Source organism: Camelus bactrianus, chromosome 19, assembly GCF_048773025.1.
Source record: "Camelus bactrianus isolate YW-2024 breed Bactrian camel chromosome 19, ASM4877302v1, whole genome shotgun sequence".
Taxonomy (NCBI): Eukaryota; Metazoa; Chordata; class Mammalia; order Artiodactyla; family Camelidae; genus Camelus; species Camelus bactrianus.
In genome coordinates, this window is record NC_133557.1 from 34,512,401 (window position 1) to 34,536,876 (window position 24,476).

At 55.6% G+C, this 24,476-nt stretch overlaps 1 long non-coding RNA gene across 3 annotated transcripts; it reads right to left on the reverse strand.

Annotated features, from left to right (window-relative positions):
- Positions 1-2,612: 2,612 nt before the first annotated feature.
- Positions 2,613-22,689, reverse strand: LOC141574087 (uncharacterized). 3 transcript variants are annotated; one of them, XR_012500750.1, is made up of 3 exons: positions 12,141-22,689; positions 10,764-12,041; positions 2,613-3,161 (listed from the first exon to the last, which is right to left on the reverse strand). It is a non-coding gene; the product is annotated as an uncharacterized LOC141574087 (long non-coding RNA). The 3 variants fall into 3 exon arrangements; XR_012500751.1 differs by having other exon boundaries at positions 10,764-11,030; positions 11,898-22,689; XR_012500749.1 differs by having other exon boundaries at positions 10,764-22,689.
- Positions 22,690-24,476: the final 1,787 nt, after the last annotated feature.

Below are 24,476 nucleotides of genomic sequence, written 5' to 3' on the forward strand. Positions count from 1 at the left end.
GGTTTACGATGGAACCGTAGAGCCTGAATTTTCCATGAAGGCCCCGAACCTTCCTTATTGTTTCTCTAACACGTTCACCATCTTCCTTGTTGTGTGAAAACAGAACCAGCCTAACCCTCCCGGAACCAGCTTGACCAGCTTAGAGGCCGTCTGTGTAAGCGGCAGCCCCTCCGCCGGGAAGCTGGGACCGGCGGGCCCTTCCGTGCTGGTTAAATTTAACGGCAGGCTCAGCGAGGTCGTCCGTCTGTCCTGCCCGCTTCCTTGCTGGACCCTGGCTTCCTTTGTGCTGTGGCTGCAACAGTTCTCAGCTCCAGAGGGAGAGGCCTTGCTGGGGGCCCTGCCCTCGCATCCCGCTGCCCAGGCTGGGCTGCGTGTCCATTCCCGGACCAGCACTTACGGGGTCCCCGAGCAGGGGAGGTGAATGGCTGTCCCCACTGGCCGAGATGGCCAGGCCCCACCCCCACCTCTGCCCAGGAAGTGGGATGGGAGCTGAGGCCGAGGGTACTTCCCCAAGGGCTGCATCCAGACCCAGGTCAGGCAGGCAGCGCCTCGCAGCAGAGTTCAACACAACGCCGATTGTCTTTCCAGTTTTTAAGATCTGTCCTGGGCCCACACCCCTTCCCCAGGCCTCTGCTCCACGCCCTGGCGACTCCCAGGCTCAGAGAGTCCATGGGAAACAGTAAAGGAGTGCGGGCAGGACCACACGGAGCCGGGGAGGGCGGAGGCCATCTCTGAGGGCACGGGACCATGAGGACAGCAGTGGGAGAGCTGAGGTGAGGGGTCCACGTTCTCACACATTCTGGGGGCTGGTCTGACCTCAGGTCCCTCCTGGAACACGCGGACTTGCAGTTTACTGTGGCTCCAAGGCCAGCCACCTGCCCTGCGGGCCAGCCACCTGCCCTGCGGGCCAGCCACTGTTCAGCCGTCCTTGAAGAAAAGGCACGACCCGTTCCCCTCCCTGGGATCTCCCCCTGAACGGGACGAGCCCCCCACCTGCAGGCCCGGGGCCCCGAACCGGGTCGGCCGGGAGCCGGCCCAGCTACACGCGGTCTCGGGGATGCAGTACGCACGGCTTCGTCACGGCCATCGAAGCACCTTTCTGTGTGCGTACTCTGCTTGCAAAGTAAGTTTTATTTCCAGTCTTGAATGTGACACATATTCATCGTGAAAAGCATGGAAAGAACAAACAAAACTTTGAAAAACCCAGCCCAAAAAGAAAATTTCTGCCAACAATCTGGTGCACTTCCTTTTGTGTTTTCCCAGTTTGGTGAAAATCCACGCACCGTTCTCCTTGCCCTACCAGCCCTGCACACACCGCGTGTTTCACACAGAGTGTGCATCGAGACAGCCTTGCATCCGTTCCCCGGTCTCCTGTTTCCCACTTTGCCTCTAGTGTGCTCGACACAGAGCTTCCGTAAGCGTTGCTCTGCTGGTGGCACGGGCTCGTGTGGTGTAAACGGATCTGACGGACTCGGCACCCCAGTGACCCGGAGGTACCTGCAGTTGCTTCCGCTTTGAGAACACCGCGCTGACAGCCGCAGTTCATGCACTTCAGACGACTTCCTTAGGTGTGGAATCGCTGACGTGGAGGCGTGATTTAAAGTGACGTGTGCACTGGGTGAGCGAGGGCTGACTTGTCGGGGACCCGAGGGGCGGGAGACGTCCTCAGAGTTGGTCCCCAAGCAGGAGTCACTAGCCCTGATGTTTGCAGAGGTCGATGGTTTTGATCGCAGTCACAAAAGTTCTTGAAATGTACACTTCCAGTTTGTATGAGGCCTTTTGTAAACTATCGCAATGTGCAATTTAGGATTTCTGGTGGGCGCTGCTTCCTCACGGAGGGCGGGGTGAGGGAGGCAGGTGTCAGGTGTCAGCTTCAGGTGCCGGTGGCACTGTCACCGCGTTCTTACGTAGACCTTCCTCCCCGGCCGGCCCTGCCCGCTCGTGCGTGCACACACGCTCACACGTACACACACACACCACACGTACACGTGCGTGCTCACACGTACACACACAGCACACGTACACACGCACCACACGTACACGTGCACCTGCATGCCCACGTGTACACACGCACCACACGTACACACACAGCACACGTACACACACACCACACGTACACGTGCACCTGCATGCCCACGTGTACACACAGCACACGTACACGTGCTCACACTTGGCCACAACACACCTTCTGACCCAGCTCCACACACCCACATGCACCAGGGTCTCCAGATCAAACACAGACAGCTACAGGGCGCCCAGGTCACTCGGAGCTGCAGACAGGCCGTGAGTGACTTCTCAGTGTGAGTTTGCCCGGTGCCGTTCCTGCAACGTGGCCGTGTGGTATTCGGGACAGACTTACCCTAAGTATGTGTTCATTGTTCATTAGAAATTCAAATGTAACCGGGTACCCAGAGTTTTATTTGCTAAACCCGGCCACTCGGGCATTCACACACTCATTCCTGCACGCGTGCACACGCGCACAAGCCACCTCACACACGCTCACCCCACACCCCTGCTCTCTTTCTTTGCATCGAGCAGTCAGTTTACTTATTACAATGTAAACAGTTCCAGAACCCTTCAGATAACAGGCAAACTGCACGGCAGTGGCTTAATACTTTTTAAATAATTGCTTTATTACCAGTGACTCTCAGGCCCCACAGGGGACCGTCTCAGTGTTAGAATCCCGTCCTGCGGTGTGCAGGGTCCTTGCACCCAGGCCAGCTTCCAGCGGCCACTGTGAGACTCTCGCTGAGGAGGCAGATCCCGCTTCCCCACCCCCTGGAGCCCGGGAGGCAGGCTCAGATCCCCCCTGCCCCCCCTCGGCCCCCCGGAGCCCAGGTGCAGGCCTCCCCCACCCCGGCCCCGGTCTCGGTCCATCTGGCATTTGTTTGGAAAGGACTCCTCTTTCCTTTCTTTACGAAAACAACCCCATGTCTTTATGTAGCTGGGCCAGGGCGGGCGGGCCTCACCTTCCCTGGCGTGTTCCAGAAGGGGCGTGTGGAGCTGGTGGGGTCCCCATCGTGTGCACGCCCGGCTTGGCCTCCATTCACACGTGCCTCCAGGGCGCTGGCGGCCCGTCCTCCGTCCCTGCGGTTTCACAGTCTCACCGGGGAGCCTCCGAGCTCCCGTGGGCGGCGACTAACCCAGCCGGAGCGGTGCCCCTGTAAGGAGAGGAATCTGGCTGTACAGAGACACCAGGCACAGAGGGAAGGCCACGCGAGGACACGCCAGGGCGCCGGCCACCGCCAAGCCCAGGAGACGGGCCTCAGGAGACACCAACCCTGCTGCCACCTTGGTCCTGGACTTGGGACCTCCAGAGCTCTGAAAAACAAATGTTTGTGGTTTAAGCCACACAGCTGTGTTACGGCAGGCCGAGGACTCTCACTCACGGGCATCTGGGTGTCCTCCAGTGAAAGGCCGAGTGCGGTCCCACGAGCACCTGTGCACAGGTCTTGCCCAGGGCGTGCAGCTTCTGTACGGATCCGGGCTTGGCAAGAAAAGCCGCGGGCTCTCCCAGGGGGAGGTGGGGGAGAGTGTGCAGCAGGGCTGTCTGCAGGGCTGTTCACAGGGCTGAGGGGGGAAGGCCTGGGGAGGGGGCAGCTGCCATCAGCCCTGAGTCTGAAGGTCCGGGTGGGAGTGTGTACAAGGAGGGCTGTGACGTCAGGGAGGGGCCCAAGACAGGACGTGCCCATCACCATCGGGAGAGGAACACAGCCACTGCCCAGGCACGGCGCAGCCGGAGGGGCCGGAGACATCGATTCCGGGGCATCCTCTCCTCCTGAGGTCTGACCCCATCCAGTGTCTCCGTGGCCAAATCCCACCAGATTCCGGAGGACAAAGGAGCCCGGGTAACGCAGCCCCCACTGGGCAGCCTCCGGGCACAGCGCAGGGGAGGCGGGCAGAACGCACAGCTCGCCTTCTAACCTGCTTTCAGCTCCTCTCGGTCACGCACAGACAGGCTCCAAGGGTCACAGGACAAGTGAAGCCCCTCGACTTGAGAGCGCCCCAGACAAACACGCAAACCTACCAACAAGCCAAAGAAAACCAGGGGAAGTGGACAATGCAGTGAACAGAATACACTTTTTTAAAAGGAACCCACAGGAAATAATGTAGCAAAGAGAAAACATACATATTTCGAGAATCCAGAGACAAGTCACTCCATTATCAAAAACGTGGAGTTACGAACAACGGGAAAGTCTGACAGTGTGCAGGGTCTTAGGAACTGAAAATGTGAGAGCCTAAAACAGTAAAGAAAGATGAGGAGACTGAAGAACTCTCTCAGAAAGCGGAACGAGTAAGAAGATAAAAATGGGTGAGAAAAGAAACTTCGACAAGCCACCGGAAGACGGAACGTCTGACTCTTCAGAAACTCAGCAACGGTGAGCAGGAGAGACGCCGGCGGCACGGGAGGGTGACAGCGCGTGCAGCACAGCCTCCCCGCGCGGAGGAGCGCCTCGTGCTTCTGCGCCATCCAGACACGTGACTACGCGTGAAGGGCTTCGAAAGTGTCAAGACTCTGCTCGACATTCTAGGAAACTGGAAAAGGTGCCTCCCTTTCCCGTTCCTCCTGCTCAGGACAGCTAAACCCAGGACAGTCCACGTTAACACAACACGAGCAGCCTCTGGAAGGTGGAGGGGAGATGGCTGCTTGGGGAGGGACGTCGGGACCCGAGGGAAAGCATCGTGCTGGGCTCCAGGGTCCTCTTGTCTTAAACAGCCTGGAATCGGAGCTGAAGAGGCAGCAACCCAGAAATGCCAAAGGCACAGCCCTGCGCCCCCCACGAATCCCCGCTCCCTCCAGCCAGGAGACGAGGGCAGGCGCCACCTGGGAAGACAGGCTTCCCCTCCGGAGAGGAACCCTAGATTATTGTGCCATAGCCACGTGCGACTATTTACATTTAAAAATGTGTCACTGAATAGCAGTTAAAAGAAACTGAAGCGCAGTCCGTTACAGCATGTCAGTTCCAGGGGTGCAGCTCAGTGCCCCCGTCACACACATACACGTGTATATTCGTTTTCATGTTCTTTTTCATTAAAGGTTATTACAAGATATTGAACACGGTTCCCTGTGCTCTACAGGAGAAATTTGTTTTTTTAATATATAGTGGTTAACATTTGTAAATCTCAAACTGCCAAATGTATCCCTTCTCACCTCCCCCTGCCCTGCAACCATGAGATTGTTTACTGTGTCTGCGAATCCGTTTCTCTTGTAGATGAGTTCATAGTGTCCTTTTTTTTCTGACTCCACGTATGAGTGGATTACCGTAGCATACGGTATTTGTCTTTCTCTGTGTCTGACTGCACTTAGAATGATGCTCTCCAGGGCCACCCACGTTGCGGCAGACGGCATTGAACCCCAGTTTCCCAGCTGCATCTGTCAGGTGCTTGTCAGCCCTGCAGAGCCAGAGTGAGCGCCGTGTCGGTGTGTCCCTACGGAGGTTTCCCACCATGGCAGACAGTTCTCTGCGCAGCCCTGGGAGCTCAGCCTTGCCAGTGCTTTGCCCTCACAGACTTGGATTTACCTGTCTGTTTTATTAAGCGGAATGTTTCGTGCATCTGTGATTTTTTAACCCATCTTCCTCCCATACGTACGACATTCACCATTGGATTGTTCTTGGGTTTTTGACTCGCCCTTTTCAGCTTTAGGGCAGAATTGCTGAATTTAATCCATTGAATAGAGCACAAAGGAGATGGGCTGCACTCACATTCTTTTTCGGCTGAGAGGACACTGTCCCTGCACCAGGGAAGGGGACGGCAGGTGCTGAGGCTGCCGGATCCCCCCACACCGCCACCCCTCAGGGGGGTCCCACGCGGCCCAGCACGGGCCCTGCCATGTGCTATTTGAAAGCCCTTGTGGGCGTGGCTGAGAGAGGCTTTCTTGAGCGTGTCTACCACACTGAGAGCCTCAGTGCCTTCCTCGTTGCAAAAATTAAACAAAGGAAATCCTGTCTCCTGGGTTCAAGACAGTGCTGACAGGTTAGTTCAGCACCCGTGTTTCTGATGTGAAAGCTTGTCTTCCCCGGATGCCAGACCAGTCCCTACCTCGGGACACCAGACCATCGTCGGAGGTCACATCCTCGGCTCTCCGGCTCTTCGAGGTGACAGGGAAGCGTGACTGCTCTGTAACACAACCACCTGAGGCCCGGCTTGGAGCCGAGCCTGACCTCGCAGGCACCTCGCAGCCTCCCCTGGTCCTTGCTCGGAGACCCCGAGTGAGAGTAGAGGGAAATCACTGGAGCCTCGTTCCAGGTCGGAGCGCGTCACCGGGACCCAGGCCGGCGGCGCTGTCCGTGTTTTAACGGCAAGGCTTGTGTGTCCTCCACCGAAGGAAGGGTACAGGACGCCAGAAACACCCGTCTCGTTGTCAGAGTCGGCGCATTAGCGAAGCGCAGGCTGGGACTGGAAAGACGCCTGCTCTGGAAAACGCTTCCTTTAGCCGCACGCGCGCACGCGCAGGCAGGACCCGCCGAGGCTCGCCCTCGGCTGCTTTTCTAGCGCGGTCTGAATGGAAGCACACTGCTAGGTCTCCGTCCTCTGCTCAAACCCACAAAACACGCCGCCCCCCTCAGAGCGTCCGCGCGGGCGTTCCAGCAAGAGACCCAAGCAGGCGCGGCGTGACCCGCCTTCTCTGCTCGGAGTGGAGGCGGCCAGGGAGCGCCAGCAGCCGCGGAGGGCCGGCCCCTCCCCGACGTGCGGAGTGCTGCGTCTCTTCACACGCTCTACACAGAAGCGGCTCCTTGAAAATCAGTCCGCAGCCCCCTCCGCGCCGCGCGGGCCCCCACAGAGCACGGCCGGGGCGGGGTCCTAATCCGGGGGCCGCGGCCTGGGGCGGGCGGTGAAATCTGCGCCTTCTTTCACTTCCCCTGGAGACTCGGCACGCGCCCTGACGACGGTGCAGACGGCAGCCCACGGCCGTGTCCGCACAGCGCGCTTCCGGTGCTTCCGGTGCCCCGGGAGGCTCACAGGTGCGCTCGTGTCACAGCAGAGGGGTCGCAGGTATCTGGACTCCTCCGCCCCCCCTCGCCCCCACCTGAACGGAGGCACCGGGGGTGGGACCCAGGACCTCCTGCACCCCAAGCGCGCGCCCTACCTCTGAGCTACACCCCCCACCCCCTGGGCCCACCCGTTACCCTCATCAGTGCTTTGAGATCATGGTCGGGGTGAGACCCACGCCTAGATCTTTGCTTTTTCAGTTTGATAAAGAAGAACGTTTTTACTATATAACACCTTTTTGTGGTTTTTGAGAGGTGTGTTTGCTTGTAGTCCGTGTGTCTCACACTCTGAACAGCATCGTTCTGAGGAGGGGTCTGTAGGCTGAGCTACAGACCAAAGGGTCCTTGGCCCAAAGGAGGCCTGGGGTCGAGCCGGAGGTCAGCGCGGGCTCTGGGACGTCCCGGGCGCCGGGCAGGTCCTCCCAGAGGAGAGAAGCGCTTCACGGAGACGGATGTGAGCCCAGAGCGTCCACACTCGGTGCCTGCTGGTGAACGAACAGGGCCACGTCCCCTGCTTTCCTGAACTCACTCCTTGCTCAGCTGCCCCCAGTTTCCCAGAGGCGAGGTCGTGTCCATCAGGCAGGTTTTTCTGAAGAGCAGGGTGGTTGAGAGAGTGCGGTTTGTCCTCAGACAGACCTGGTTTGGGATCTGGACACCACTGCCGACCAGCTGCATAGCGGGGACGAGGCAGCTCCTCTGTCGGTGACCCGCTCTCCTCTCCAGGGGCAGTGCCGTCGCCCCTCGTGGTGGGAGAGGGAGGGTGTGAGGAACAGTCTGGCGCACGGCAGCAGGTACCAACATACTGGCCACGGGTGGGGGCCTCGTGCGGGGGCCTCACGCGGGGCTCTCGGGGCTGGGGGAGCGCGGACCCACCTGGGTGGCCGCCTCCTCCGGGGGCCGCTCTCTTGTCCATGAAACCGTTTTCTTCACCTCATCTTCACTCGTTCCCACCTTTGCGTCTGGTCCCTCCATCCAGTGGGTCGAGCCGAGAGAATTTCTAGGGCTCGAGTGCATAGTAGGCATCATTGCTGGGGGCTTCCCCAGCACCCAGCCTCTTGTCTCCCACCAGCTGGGCCCCTCTGCCAACCTCAGAAATAAACGATTGTTCACCTCGGGATTGGATGGGTTTGGCCAATGACTGGTTTGGGGATGGACATGGGGGCTTGTCTGGACCAATGAGAGTGACTCCATGACTCTTCTGGATCTACTAGAAGAAAGATTTTTATCCCCTCTGGGCAGGGTGGGATGAAGAGATTAAGGCTGGGGTAGCTGCAGCCATTTTATTACCCTGAGGCAAGAGCCTTACTCAAACCAAGAATAGAGCCAAGAGCAAAGAAAACCAGTCTGCTGGTGACAAGCTGCCGCTCAAACTCCTTCTGGAGCTGCAGACACCGGGCGTCCCCGCAGTGGCATCTAACTGTTAGTCAGCCAGCCGCTCCCTCTTTTGTTCAAGCCATCAGCACGACAATTTATTATGAAATGTAACGTAGACACAGCACTTGCCTTAATCAGTTGCTACAAGGAAAACACATGTGACCACCAGGCCAGGAGGCGGAAATCTGCCAGTCACCTCAGAAGCCCCTGGAATCTGCACACACTCTCTTCCCCTAAATGTACCCCCCGACTTTCATAGTGACCATTTCCTTGTGTTTCTTCATAGTTTTAAACCAAAATGGGCACCCCTGGATATCATCGATTCACTGGTTCCCGGTTCTAAGTTTGCCTCGCTGTTTTTGCCTTGTTCCGTGTGCCAGCTGCCACCTCGTCCCTTCCCTTCTCTGACAATTTGCTTTCCAGCACGCAGAGCCTTGCGTCTGACCCAGAGCCTGGACCCTCCGCACTGCTGCCCCGGCCCTCTGACCTGGGCGCTCCTGCAAGCGGGCAGCTGGATGCAGAGCTGGGTGGCGCCTGGGCCCCGTGCCTGGTTACCGTCTACCTGGAGGCCCGGGAGGTCCCTTTTTGTGACGCTGGTGACCCTCGCCGTGAGGCCGGTGCAGGGGCTGCATGGCCTACAGGGAGCGGGGAAACAAGCGTACCAGCGACTAGGAGTCGGCCGGCTCTAAGGTCCCTGCGCACAGCACGCCCGCGCGGGGCCAGCGACCCTCCTGCCGGGGTGGGGGCCTCTCCACAGCGCCCCTGCCGGTGACCCCGGGCTCTGCTCTCAGATCCCCCTTGCTTCCTTTCTCCTTCCCGCCCCCATTCCGTGCTGACAGCATCCAGGACAGGTTCCTCCTGGCCATTTGTCTGCATCTGCTTACGTTTGGGGCTCAGGGGGGTCTTCCTTGCCTGTTTCCACCGGGGGGTGGGGAGAGATTCAAGGACCGTGGGCCACCACAGCCGTTTCCCCAGAACCCCCCGCCCCGGTTCCAGTCCGTCGAGCTGGTCCCCAGTGCGAGGAATGGGAAGGCGCCTGAAGTGGGTTAGAGCGTCCAGTCTGATTGGGAGGCCACGCCGACGAGCAGTGACGCCAAGGACACCGGGGCTGGAGCGGGGGTCCTCGGGGTGCTCTTCCCAAGCTGGGACATCTGAATTCCCATCTCTGTGTCTCCCGCCACAACTCCCGGAACTCAGAGGCGATGAACGACTGAGCTCCGGGGCACCCACCGCATGTCCAGGCTCGGATAAGCCGTCTCCTGCCCTTTACATTTCACAGTTGGCTGACCTCTCCCTGGAGTGGCTGACACATCTTTTTATGGTTTCCGCATGGTTGGAATGTGAGTTTTCTTGTGCGTGTGCGTCTTTTCAAGGAGCTCCTCTTGAACAACGGTTGAGCATCAAAACCAAAGAGCGGTCCAGGGGTCGCAGGGCGGCCGGGAGTCCTGGCTCCCGACAATTCTACCGCCAAAGGAAGAGTGTGGTTAAGGAGCCCGATTTGAGCAACATCAAGGTATGACGTGCATGTGGCCTTAGAAGTTGCAGAGACCAGGAACAGCCCCTTCCCAGAAGCATTTCCATCTGGATTTTCTGGCGGAAAGCTGCTCGCACTGGCCTCCCAGGACCACGGGGAGCCCAGAGGCTCCCTTGAGTAGAAGAGGAGGGGTCTGGTACCTGTGGGGCGTCAGGCCTGGGTAACTTTCTCTGCAGACAAGACGCATAAAATGCCACCTGCAGGCAACGTCCTTCGCCCGCAGCCCGAACGGGGCAGAAAGAGCCCACTGCCTGACGACCGTGGCAAGAAAGAAGAGACCAGAAATTCTGGGGAGACGTATATTAAGTGATGGCTCGCCCCTTCTGGCTCTTTTATTTCTGGGACTTAAATGTGTCTTTAATACGACATCTACTGGCATTTGTCATAAGCTGGGATTAATTAGAGAAATGAAGAGCTCTGGAAATTCCCAAAATTTCTGGAAAGGGTTCTTATGAATAATATTAAAAAAAAGCTTTTACAATTGGAAATAATTTTAGACTTATGGAAATGTGCAGGATGACGCGAAGCCCTCCTGTGCGCGTCTCACCCAGACTCCCCCACAGTCAGCTTTTTCCCACATTTTCATTCTCGTTCTCTCTGTGTGTTTGAGCATCTGCTCTGGTGGTTTGGGAGTGAGTTACAGAAGTGACATCTAATTCTCCTTCTTTCTGCTCTTAAATACCTCAGAACGTGTTTCCCAAAAACAAGTACGTTCTCTTCCTTAACCCAGGACTGTTACAAAAATCAGGAAATTCACACTGGTGTAATGCCATTTCTAATCTAAAGAGCTAGTTTAGATTTTGTCAATGGACCCAATAATGCCCTTTATGGCAAAAGAGAAAGAGAGTGGCTCATGATCTTACCAACGAGTTTCAGTCCTTCAAAGTCAGAAGCAGCTCCCGGGTTGCGGTGCTAACTTTGCCTCTCCTTTCCGAGCACAGGCCAGGTATTCCGCAGAAGGCCTTGAACGTGGGTCTGCCGGACGTTGCCTCGCTGTGGGTGAGGCCCAGCACAGTGCCGGCGCGTCCTCCTCGGTGCTTCAACCACCACAGCACCCGCCGTCCGTCCGTCTCGTTGCCGGTGACGCTGGCGCGGGCCCCTTGGAGAATGTGGTGTCTGCCGGGTTTCCCCTGTTTTTGCAGTTAAGAAACATCCCATCAGAAGATACCTGAGGACTCTGTAATGTCCTGTTTCTCGCCACATTTCACCGCTGGCTTCAGACTCCATGGATGAGCCTCGTCTGAATCAGTGGCCGCTGGGAGAGGAAATATTTTGGCTTTTCCCCTATTGGCTCTGTCTTCAGAATGTGCATGTCGCCCGTCCACTTCCCACCACCTCAGCCAGCACACTGGCCCCCGTCACCCCACGTCTCTTGTGCAACGTCTCCTGAGAGCCCCCCCACTCTCCCCCTGCCCCTGCAGACTCCCGGCTCAGACGGAGTGAGCCTGTGAGCCCCCACGTTGCTCCTTGGTTCAGACCATCGGGGCCCCGTCTTGACACAGCAGCCTTAGAGCGAGAGGTGAGCCTTGTACTTTTTTTGTGTCTCCCGCACGTGCTGGGCGCCCAGGGTGGATGGAAAGACACCAGCTGCCTGTCGAACATGCTCCGCGTTTCTCAACAGAAACGACAGCTTGGCCCTTCCCCCAACAAGCACACAGCACCCCACAGAGAAAGGGAATGAATAAAATGAAAATAATGGAATGAAAATGAAATCCAGCTGAAGTCAGGGAAGGGGAAATGATGAAATAGTTAAAAAAAAATTAGACAGAACAGAAAACGTAAAAAAAAAAAAAAAGACAGAGGTATAAACCCTCCAATATTGATGGTGGAAATCCAATTTGGATGGATTTTAACTCACCCTATTAAAATAGTCTTCAGATTGGATTAAAAAAATTCTAAATTCTAATGCTTCACTGTGTATAAGATGGATGCTTGGCTGTTTATGATATACAATAAAGTGACAGTAATAACAAAGCAGACATGTGTGGGGTTCTTACTGCATGCCAGGCATTTTCAGAGCCTTTAACACGTGCTGTATCTCAGCAGGGGACAGAGAGACAGTCGGACAGGAACCGGCGGGGGCGGAGGCAGGGAACGGAGCGATTGGACTCAGGGGCCACGCTCGTCACCACTGAGCTAACCTTAAAAGAAAAAGATTAGGAATTTAATAAAGGAAAGAAAAGGATGGACAGAGAACACACCAGAACAAGAAAGAAGCAACACCAATACTGAGATCTCACCGCCGGAAGCTGAAGGTGAAACCTGCCAAGGAAGCCGATGCTTGTGAGCATTTCTGTGCCCGCGCGTGCGTGCGTGTCAGCGAGCACCTGCGGCCGTGACCTCGAGAAGTACCAGGAGAGCCGTGACGTGCTGTCAGACTCAGACGAACTCCCTCCGATGGACTCAGGCTGGAGTGAAGCCTCCGGCGCCCCTCACCTGCAGGTCATGGGCTCCCGGTCTCCGGGGAGCCAGCGCCTCCCTGCAAGTCGTCTCTGTCTGCATCACATGCATACGTGTGTCTCTCCACGGAAATCACACCCACGTCTGTCTCCTTTTGGTTACTGGAGACCAGCCAGTGGAGCAGAAAAGCAGAGAAACAAAACCAGTAAACAGAAATAGATGAACAGCAAGTTTCTCCTGTGCAGCACGGGAACTCTATTCAATACCAACCTCTAATGGAAAAGAAGATGAACACAAACAGGCAAAAGGGAAGTCAGAGAGACGGAACCCCCACACAACTAGAAACGGGAAGTAACGCCGCCCCCATCCCCGTTCGCTGGTATCAATCTGACAACTGAAATGAAAAATAGTAACAACTCAGAAACAGCCCTTATGTCGAACTGGAAAACGCCAACTACAATTACGGGGGTTTTAGGGGTTAAAGACAAGGAGAACCCTCTGCCTTGGTCCAAAATTAAAGGGAAAGAAAACCCGTAGACTCACAGTATAAATGTTTTAATTAACAAGTGAAAACGTTTGGACGTGCATTCACCGAGAGTTACTCAAGAAGCAGAGAACGTGCAACCAAAGGAAGTCAGAGGAAAGGCTTTATAAACGCCAAAACGGTCAGTGACTAGCTTAAAATCAAACCAAAAATGCCCAGATAAGCAACCTGTAGGACTGATGAACAGAACCAAGGGCTGCTTCCAGGAGGAGGCCTGTGAGGGGGTCCTGGAGACACACGGAGGGCCCCGCCCTGCAGGGCCGCGGCGGGAGACGTGCGGACGGAGCAGAGGGACGTGCGGACGGAGATCAGGCTGTTTCTTTGAGAGCAGATCTGCACACATTTCATCCAAAACATTTTAAAATCTAGACGCGTGGGACGATTTTTCCATAAATTAACAAAATTTGCCAAGAAGAGGTTAAACAGTGAACAGGCCAACCACCATAACAGAAACCAAAAAGTCTGTCAAGTCTAACTTTTCAAAAGGCCTCGTGCCCAGGTGGTTTTACACAAAAGTTTTGCCTAAATTTTAAGGAATAGGTCCTTCTTTAGATAATAAACTGCCCCAGAACAATACATTTCAACAGAACACAAATGAGTTGGGAGTGAAACTCCAAGAAGCTAATTTAAAAAAAGGAAACCAGAAGGCAATTTCACGCCCGAACCCAAGAAGCTAATTTAAAAAAAGGAAACCAGAAGGCAATTTCACACCCGAACCCAAAGGCCAAGATGCTACGTCGGACACGGGCACGTGTGGAAACCAAAAGAGTCGTTCTCCTACCAGAGTTTCTTTCAGGAAAGAGAGGCCAGGTCAACATTTTTGCGCCCATCCCTGTCTCAGAAACCAGAGAGGGCGTGATCCTGGCAGAAAGCACAGCCGTGGTCACCAGGGAGGTGGGGGGATGGTCCCAGCACAGCCAGGGCGGGGCCGGGTCCTCACGAGCCCATGCGTGTTCAACAGGGCACGCCCTCCTTCACGTGCACGTGGTCCGTATTGCACACACTTACGGACAAGAAACACGCCTTTTCAGGAAATAAATCTGGGGGAAAATGCAACCAGTACCTGTATACTTTAGAGGCTTGAGCTATTGTTTTGTAAATAGTAACTTTCAGACTGCGGTTACATAAGCTTTTATGCTTCCGTTGTTCAGTCCCGGCAGCGGCCTCCGCCGGGGGTGGCCCCCTTAGCGCCCGGAACGCCCCGCCGCACGAAGCCTCTGGGTGTGCGTTGCTGGGCACTTATCTGCAGGTCTCAGACTAGAAGAGTGAGTATGCTCCCTGTTAATGACTGGGAGACCAGTTTTGAAAGAACAGAACATTTGAAAGTTTCGTGACTTCAGGGAGCAAAGCCTCTTCGTGCCCCGGATTCCATCCGAGTTCAGACAAAGTCGACATTTCTTAGTTTGTAAACATGCACGTTCTTTCGCGGTCAGTTTTCCAGCTTGATTTTGACATCAATATGTGTAAAGCAAAACTGTCGTCACTTTGAGCCCCCGGGAGTTCCTTCCGCCCTCGGCCTCTCCTGGAGGCTCCTTGGCGCTGCGTCCGGAGCTGACATCACCCGGAACAGAGGCAGAGGCCCTGGGCGAGGAGGCGGGGAGCGCGTGAGACTCACCATGCGACGCCTCGGAGGGTTGGGGCTGAACAGTGACCACCGAGTTGAAGATCGAAGTGTTCCAGAAATTTGACGAGCCACGTTTCCCTAAATAAACACGGATTCCAGAAACACATCTCGTCCCCACTGCCCTGGTGACTGCCCTTTCCACAGAATCGGTGCAGGAAGCACCAAAAAACCACTGCTGATGGGAACGCCACGTCCTGTCAGACAGGTCCCTGAGCGCCCTGTCTCCGCTCACCACTTCCCTGCGTAACTCCTGCCTGCAAAACACAGCACGAAGGATGACGGCTGTGCGCGAGAGAGGGTCTTGACCGTGGCATCGGCACCTCTGGAGTCGGGGTGGGGCACTCGGCGTCCTGCTTCTTCTGCCTGGATGGTGCCATCCTTCCGTGTGTCACGTGCACAGCCAGCTGGTACCTGCCAGCGGCCGCTCCAAGGCTGCTTCTCCCGAGAAACATCGATGTAACTGAACCCGGGGTCTCATGCTGGCTGTGAGGGGTCTGGCGGGAGGAAATCAGGGTGGAAGTAAGGGGGCGAACACCTCTGACCAGAGTGCCCCGGCTCTTAGAGCAGGACTGCTCAAGTCAGTGGGGACCCGTTTATTTCCACCCACGGGACCCTCCCCTCCCAGTATTTCATTTTTTTCTGAACGAAGCCAAGAAAATCAAGGACCATCTTGGTCTTCTGGGGGGACAATTCCTATGTTTGAATGCTTGCTTTCAGTTTTCTGTTGAAAAGCTTTTGTTTTTAAAAAATGCCCAAGAATTTTTTTGGTTTGTTTTTAATTGAAGTCTAGTCAGTTTACAATGTTGTCTTAATTTCTGATGCACAGCAGAGTGATTCAGTTACACTATATATATTCATTTCCATATTCTTTTTCAATATAGGCTATTACAAGGCACTGTGCTACACAGTAGGACCTTGTTTATCTATTTTATATATAGCAGTGTGTGTCTGTAAATCCCAAACTCCTAATTTATCCCTTCCTACCCCCTTTCTCCTTTGATAACCATAGTTTGTTTTCTGTGTCTGTGAGTCTGTTTCTATTTGGTAAATATGTTCATTTGTATTATTTTTTTAAGATTCCACATATAAGTGATATTATATGATGTTTATTTTTCTCTGTCTGACTTACTTCACTTAGAATGATGATCTCCAGGTCCATCCATGTTGCTGCAAATGGCATTATTTTATTCTTTTTCATGGCTGAGTAGTATTCCATTGTATAAATATACCACATCTTCTTTATCCAGTCATCTGTCGATGGACATTCAGGTTGCTTCCATGTCTTGGCTGTTGTAAATAGTGCTGCTGTGAACACTGGGGTCCATGTATCTTTTTGAATTTGAGTTCCCTCTGGATATATGCCTAGGAGTAGGATTGCTGGATCATGTGGTAAGTCTATTCTAAGTTTTTAAAGAAATCTCCATATTGTTCTCCACAGTGGCTGCACCAATTTCCATCCCCACCAGCAGTGCAGGAGGGTCCCTTTTCCCCACCCGCTCTCCAGCATCTCTCATTTGCTTGCTGAGGGTTTTGATGATACTTTTTTTTTTTGCTCATCGTTCATCGATTCATGGATTCATTCATGGATCTGACTGACATATTGAACATCAAGGTGATAAGTATTATGGAAACCCAGTGTGTGACATGCAGTCTTCCTCCTCAGTGGTACTGTGACAGACAAGTGGTCAGACGTCTGTGGGGAGTGGCAGTGTCATAGGAGCCCAGAAGAGAAATAGTTATATTATTTGGAGTGGGAGTCACGGATGGCCTCACAAAACCTCAGACAAACCCAAACTGTGGGACTTTCTGCAAAACTGCTGCTGAGAACTTATCACAGAGTGGGATCCTGGGTTGGATTCCAGGACGGGGAGAAAGGCACACTTGTGAAAAGACTAGTGAAATTCAAATAAGGTCTTGTTTATTTAATAGTATTGAACTGTTCTGAGTTTCTCAGCTTTGACACTTACACTCTGGCTGTGTAAGGCTGCCGGCAGTAGGGAGGCTGGGGAAATAGCTCAGGGACTCTCTGTACTATTTTTGCATCTTTTCTATAAATCTAAAAAAACTTTTAAACTACACATTAAAAATAAAAAACCTATAAGTTAAACCTGGATAGAGGAGGCATGATTTAAATGGACCTTTAAAGAGTAGAATTTTAAACAGAGCAGTGAGGGAGGAACAGACCCAGAAGAGGAACAAAAGGCCAGGATGGCTGTGGCCAGTCTGTCACTGCGGGGCGGGCAGAGGTGTCCACACAGGAGTGCAAAGTAACTCGGAGTCTGTGAGGCTTGCAGGTGAGAGTGAAGCTGAAAGCAGCTCCTGAACAGAGAAGAGCTATGAGTAACAACATCATTCAGAAACAGGACAGCGGGGAGGGGTAGGTTAGGGAGGCAAAAGTAGACTCAGTGGAGCCAGCTGGTTGGCTGCTCAGATAACCTGAGGAGAAGAATGAGTGTGCCTCACCCAGGACGGCGGGTGGAGGGAAGGCAAGGAAGGTTCGAGAGCCTTCTGTAAGGTGTGGTGCACGGGCAAGGGGCCTTTCTTGACCTAACGCCCATCCCGCTCATGGGCAGGACAGTGTCTCCTGGTCATTACCTCTGCTTTATTGGTAATAAAAAGGGGCAAGAGCCTTGCTGAGGGAAGGTGTTGTGTCAGAGTCTAGCGCTGACCTTCCTCTTTCCCCTTCTTTGCAGGGACAGCCTGGAGTGAGGGGACAAGTCCTTAGGCTACCGAAAGGGGCCTCCTGACCGTCAGCCTGCTCGTCACCCAGCTTTCTGTTAGTTAAGTGTGAACGGATCAGATTCACACAGAGATGGTTCCTCTTAGTTTGACCTGTGGATGTAACATTTTCAGAGGGAAATGAGGTTTTCAACATGTGTTTGGGGTTTTGCTCAACTGAAAGCATGTTGGAAACAGCTGGCAATGAAGGGAGTGCCCTCAGGCTCTCCAGTCCTGTTTGTTTTGTGATCCCATTTTTGGAACATGACCATCTCCTTAAAGTCTAGAGTCTTCCGGACTTCAGGGTGGAATCCAGCATCACATTCCCAGAGGGCAGTGGTGAACAATGAGAAGTCCAGCGAGGGAGGGCTCGTGGAGACCATCTGGCTGGCCAGCTCCAAGGGGGCTGAAATCAGGGTCTGATCGGATTTCTCAGTCTGATACCCTGCCCCGGGCAGTCGCGTCCTGATCCAGACAAAGACGAGAGCAAGGCGTCTCTGACACTGCAGTCATCAAATCAGCACGAGAAGTTCAAAGGCACCTGCGAGGCAACTGACTTCTAAGTTACGGAATCAGGAAGGCCGAGTGAGCCTTGCCTCTGGCCAAGGATGCTGCCATTTTTGGAGACTTTCAAAACTAAGAATTGGGCCCCAGGAGCATGACAGGCCACATGAGGATAGACCGGCCTGTGGGACATCGGGGCTACTGGCAGCAGGCTGTTCTCTGGTGACAGCCCTCACTTTCCGTCCAGACCAAAACGTCAAGAGGAAGGAGCGGGTTCAGCAGAGGGTGCGATGTGACCACAGGAGGCTGCTTTGACTGAGACTTGTGTCAACTTGACTCCTTCCTGGGAAAGAACCAGGAGAAAAAGAAAAAGAAAAAAAAAAAAAGGAAAGAAAGAGACACTAACAGCACCCAGTCCTTCCTCGCCGGGAGAAAAAGGCAAATGGGAAAAAAGGGGGGGGGGTCGGGCCCCTCTGCACGCCCGGTGCCCCGTAGGTGACCTCGCCAGCCTCCGATCCCTGACCCCCAACGTGGGGGTAACAGGAGACGTGCCTCCCAGCACTACCCAGTAAAGGAGTGTGTGTAAAGGACTTGGAACATGGCTGAACTCAGAGAATATTTTTAAATGGGGGCAGAAGTAGAAGGCGGGTTTTGAGGAAAATTTCAACACCTCCGAAGCCGAGGAGAAGTCAGACCAGGACGGACAGACCCAGAGAGGAGGAGGAACACTCCTCTCCCGGGGGTAACGAGAGGTGCCTGTGTTTTGGAAACAGAGACTTGGGGGGCGGTAACCTTCACCCTCGGTCCCCATTTGCAGACTTCAGGGAACTGTGTCTCTTCTCTGAGCCCCTCTGCTCACGGCTGTCATGCTGGGGCTGCCAACGACTCAGGGCTCTGCCGCGATTCCCTCGGGCTCTCTTTCAAGATCCTGGGTTGGTTGGAACCAACACCTTGCTCCTTCCCGGAGATTTCTGCTGCCCGTCCTTGGCTGAGTCCTTCTCATCTCTGTGTTTCCACGCCTTTCAGTCACACCATTCCTGGTTTCCCAAACTTCCACCTGGACGGGCTACAAGAGCCCAGCCAGACCGACTGAGCAGAAGGTCCGGGGTGGAGCCCGAGGACTCGTGTTTGAGCAGACTCACCAGGGTATTCCGAGGCTAACTTGATCCATCATGATATGATCGTACTTCTGGGTTTGTTGATTTATTCTAGAAGCCCCTGGAGTGATGCCTTATGGTTTGTTTCCTTTGCTATTTGGCGCACAAAGTGCGGTTGTGTTCTCGCTGTGCCTGACACCATGCACTGATGTTCATTATCCCTTTGGCAGTAGTTTATCACTTCTTGCTTTAACGTTATTCTTGCCCAGTTTTATCGCTGCGACTTCTAGCTTTCTCTTGGTTAGCGACTGCCTGCTCAGTCTTTGCCCAATCTGATTTTCCCAGTCCCTTTTACATGTGCTTCATTCTACACGTGTTTCTCCCAGCAGGGAAGTTGGTTCTGTCTACATTTATTAGTGTTCTTTCGTCCAAGTGTACTGGTCAGACTGGACATTCTATGTCTGACAGGTTACTAGCTTTGCTTCTGAGATTTTTATTTGTTTTCAATGTGCTCATTGCTTCCCTCCTCTGCTCTAGAAACGGCCTTCCCTTTCTTTGCCCTTCTCTCTCTCTCTCTCTCTCTTCTTTTGGTATTTGTGGTAAACATGTCTTTGCCTTCTGGCAACGTGAGGGTGCACAGCACACTGAGCTGGCCTAGCCGGTGCCGTCACCATTCAGATGGCGCGCGTGCGTGATGAGCGCACCTGCGTCTCAGGTTAGGAAGCGCAGGCACTGGCTGCCGAGTCGGCCTCCCCAGTTTCGCTGCCTGTAGTATTGTTTTATTGTTTGCACATGCGTGGGTCCCGTTACTACAGCAATTACTTCGAACTTTTTCAAAGACAGGGAACACTTTGCGGATTTGTGCGGCATCGCTGTGCAGGGGCCGCGCTGATCTCTGTATCTTTCCAGGACAGACACGGCACAAACGCTAAAACGAACTCACTCATCCCGTTTTCAGTATGTGTGCTTTTGAATGGAGCGCACTTAAAGCTTTCTTTAACTTAGCGCGTGTGAGGGAAGACCCTTGCTTATCTTCCTCCCTCGGCAGTGGACGAGGAGCTGGGAGAGACGCCCCGGTTCACGGCGGGGAGCAGGCTCCCCTTCCCCAGCTCGGTCTCCGTAGCAGAGTATCGACAGACAGCTTCCCTCCCGAGAGAGCAACTTGGTGAAATGGTAAAATATCTCCATCTGACGAGTGAATTGCACTTGTTAATCTTAGACTTTCCTTTATCAGTTTAATCTGTTCTTTGGCATCCACAGTAAGTAAGCAGGTTTTATTTCCAGATGATAAATACCGGGGGAACTTAGAGGCTCTCGCGTTGATGCTAATTAAGTCCTTAGAGAAAGTCGTGGATCGTGATCGCTCCGACTGGAAAGACACTATCACAGCTGGACTCGTTTTACTGGTTTAGGCCAAGAAATGCCGTTGTGCTTTTTTTTCAAGCTTTATTACGAGGTCCTGGAAGAAGAATGCATGTCTAAACAGCCCAGAGCTGAATACTTCCTTATGGAGTCGTCTGCCATTTACAGGTTTTCCCCCTCTTAAAAGTTTGAATTTAATTTGACTTAACTTCTCAAGTTCAAAACCACCATTTCCCCCAGTTTTCTCATCACCCCTCCCCCGCCCCCCGTGGCCCCTACCTGGGCGTTTTAGGGGCCAGCAGCCGCCTGCCTAAGCGGGGCGGCCAGGTGGGCTCCACCCAACAGCTCAGACCCACAGCCGACGGGGAACCCTCCCTGCTCGGCCAGCGCCCGGGGCGCAGGGGCCCTGCAGCCGCTGCCCTCAGGGCCCTGCGCCCCTGACAGTTGCTGCAGTTCCTGAGCGGGAAGAGCAGGCTTTTCTCTCATGTTCTGGGCTCCGTGTCTGCGTTGCCTTTGTCTTCAAGGCAGCGCCTTCAGAGAAAGCGAGGGCCCCTCAGGTGCAGGTAGCTCTCCAGGTCCTGGGGCCACGGGCCGGCGCAGGCGGGCCTTGACCGAGGGGCTCCGTGTCATCCCCGGCTGCCGCCGTCCTCTGTGATCAGACAACTGGGGGACCGGGAGGCTGGGAGGCGGCGGCGGCGTGGACGGAGGCGGTCTTCTCACTCTGGATTGTCTGGCGATCTGCTTGGGTGGCCTTGGCTGGGTGGAGCCGTTCCCAAAGAGCATCCACAGCAAAAGCCGGCTTGGCAACAGCTGGTGGGAAACATCTGCTCCCCACATCCGCGTTTGTGAGTTGCAGAATATTCACTGCCTTTCCCTAAAGGAAATACGTAAAATCCACTTTGTGTGTGTGTGTCTGCTTTTCAGTGCAAGCTCACCTGAACACAGGCTCTTCCCCAATACGTCCCCACCCCACAGCAGGCGCTGCTGGGGTCCTGCTCACACACCCCCGTGCTCACGGCTAAACGCGAAGGCCGTCTACACTGCGCTTGTTCTGGCTTTGGAACACACTCCCTGGGCCTGCATGACTAGCCGCCAGCACCAGAGACTCAACGTGCCCCCCGAGGACGGCCTTTGACCAATGACTCTTCAAAGCCAGCATCCCCCTCCGTTACCCTGTCTCTCTGGGTCTTCACAGTCAGACGTCTAGAGAGACGTGTCTGCACCTGCCTCACTCCCTTTGCACTCACTTCTCAGCCACTTGGCAACCCGCCCGTGTCACCACCGCCCCACGTCACGCGAGGCCTACTGGCTGTGAGACCCGGCACCGAGGCTTCAGTGTTGGTCCAGCGTCATCTCAGTGGACCCGCCTTCACTCGCATAATTGCTTCTTCCCTTGTCCTTTGCTGCTTTCGGCTCTCCTGGTTTTCCTCCCAGCCCTCTGGCCGGTCCCGCTTGCCCTCTGGCCGGTCCCGCTTGCCCTCCATCACTGATTTCCACTCACTCCATGAATGTTGTTACTTGATTTGCTCTTGTGGGTGGAGAGACGGCCTCAGGCTGAGTCATCGGGGCTCACGGTGGAAACCGCCAGCTCGTGGGAGTGAGGAGGGCACGAGCTGGGCACCTCCGGGTCTGCTGTCACAACATCGACACACCCATTAGGGTGGCCTGTGAGCTGTCCACCTCAGGACGCAGGACAGCCTCTGTACAAAAGAAGAGTGAGCAGGGATGTGTGGGGGTCCAGTCTGGAAGCAGAGGGCGGGGCAGGTGGGCCCGGGGGAGGGGGCCGCCAGGAGTGGGGCTGGGTGATGGCTGAAGTGGAGACGCAGAGTGGGTGAGGACAGGGACTGGACGAGACTGGACGGGACAGAATTCATAAAAGACTGACGGCAGGACGTGGCCGGTGTGTTCAGGGCAGGAAAGGGAAGAAACGCCAAAGATGAGCCGAGGTGCTGAGGTCGGATGGACGGACGCCCGTGGGAAACGGGAGAGGGCTGTGGTTCCGCCCGCCAGCCTCCTGCTCCTGGGCGTCCCCGGCGCCGAGGACCTCAGCTGCTCGCCGTGCTCGCGACAAGATGGAGTACATGCCGTCCGGCCTCCGTGCGCCCTTCACCTGCCGTGGTCCTGGGCCTCCAGGGTGCCTGGAAATCACGCGGCTGAGAGGCGCTGACCCCGGCTCGGGCACAGCCTGCCCCTGGCGCGGGGCCTGGGCCGGCTCCACACCTGCGCTTCCCAGTCAGATGGGCCACGTGTCAGAAGCCACTGTGACTAACACAGAAGTGCCAGAGCTTGGACCTACTTCCCTCATTGAAGTCAGAGCTAATTTTAGTCACCGTTACAACAACGTTACTCTTTGCCCAGCTGCCGTGCCGACAAGAGCCGAGAAGAGGCCCCGGGGTGCGATTGGCACCGTACGTCCCTCGGGCAGAAGGGGCCGACTGTCGTGAGGCCCAGCGGGGGTGACCCCCGGTGACAGTGACAGCTGGACGAGGGAGATTGCTGAATCTCAGCTGCCCCCCAGGCCCGGCCTCCCACCCACGAGGCCGAAGCAGCTCGGAGGCCGTCTTGCCGGGGCCCGTGCTGGGCCCCCCGCCCCCGGGCCGGGTGCCGCTCAGCAGCGGCACAGCCGAGGGGAGCGACAAGGCCCCGGGCTCAGACCAGGCGCCCGCAGCGCGAGTCCAGGCACCGCTGAGCGCGGGGCCCGCTGTTCCCCAAGTCCCGAGGACGGGCACTCGGAGACGCCGCGGGGTCTGCCTCAGGCTCGCTTGAGTCGGGGCGGTGAGGGGGGATGCTGAGAATTCCTTTCCCGTGGAGACACGTCTTGAGACGTTCGTGCCCTCTCACCGTGAAGAAAGCAGTGATTGCAGATAATTACAAAGCCTTCTCCATTCACAACACCTGAGAGATTTTAGACAAAGCTGGGCACACCCAGAGGAGGGTGTCACCCGTGGGACCATAGCCCCTGCCCCAGGCGTCTGCAGGAGCAGATGAGACCCACTGCGTCCACCACGATCTCCAAGAGCTCGACGGTTTTCTCCCCTACAAATGGAGACGACGGCGGGCGGCTGACCGCGGGCTGAGAAACCGCGTTCTCCGAGAGCGGGGAGAAGGGAGACGCGGCCTCCGCCCACTGCCCTCGGTGCCCTCACCCCGCTCCTCCTTCATCCGACCCCCGAACACAGACTCTGAAGGTGTCACCCGCCAGTGCGGCGTGCAGACTCCCCGCCTTTACCTGCCCAGCTGAAAACCACCTGGCATTGCGTGAGAAAGGCCAGCCTTTGACCCGCCCCCGGCCTGCTGGGCCAGACCCTCTGAGGCCACGCCCTGCGGGCTGCATGCTGACGTGCCTTCCAGATGCTTCCAGGGCCCTCACCTCCCCAGGCGTGCTTGCTGCTTCCGGCTGCAGGTACCTGGGACTCGCCCGAGGGCTCGTTCAGGTGCACAGACCACCGACCATACGTGGGGCAGGTTGGAAGCGCCGAGGAGCCAGTGCCCTGGGACCAGCTCCCAGCCAGCAGCAGACGGGCCTTGGACAGAGACGCAGCTTCCTCGAGGTCAGAGGGGGCGTCTCTGAGTCACGTGCTCCCTCCTCCCCCACGTCCCCATCGGGACCGCGCCCCCGAAGCCCACAGCCGTGCCAGCTCATCGGTGCACCTGGGCCACCCTGCATCCTTGGGTCCTGTGCGGCTTCCTCAGTCCCCACTCGGCTTCCTGGGCCCTCCCCGTGACAGGCCACTCGCTCTCCCATCCTTGTCCCAGGATACCCGCCTGGGGAGGGCCGTGCAAGACCCGTTACTGTGGACGGAAGATAACACTGTGCTCTAGGGGCCGCTCGGGGGTGTCACCCCTAACCCCACAGCAGCCCTTGAAGGCAGGCACGCCCGGCCAGCAGGGGTGGGCCCCAGCCCGGGGCTCTCAGTGGGGGCCGCACTCTCCACACCTCCTGAGCTGACAGGAAACACGTACAACATGCTTCCACTGTGGAACGTGGGCTGAGGGGACGAGGAGGAGATGGGGGGCTTCAGCCAGGGAACAAGAAGCCGGGGGGGCCTGACTTAGGAGCCCTTGCTGATCTGGACAGGGGGTGGGTCAGTGGGTCCAAGCAGGGTCAAAGAAGCCGACTATTGATGAGAAAAAGGTGAATATGTGCAACTCCCGGAAGGCATGGAGCCGATTCCACGATCCCTCCTTGGGCTGGATGTCCTGTCATTTCCGTGAAAACCATTCGTGACTAAACATAAATGTTTCCAGTTACCCACGGGCAAGTACTCTTTGATTTTTGCAGTGGCTGAGAAATCAGGAATGTTCGTAGCTTATGCTTCTGAAATAT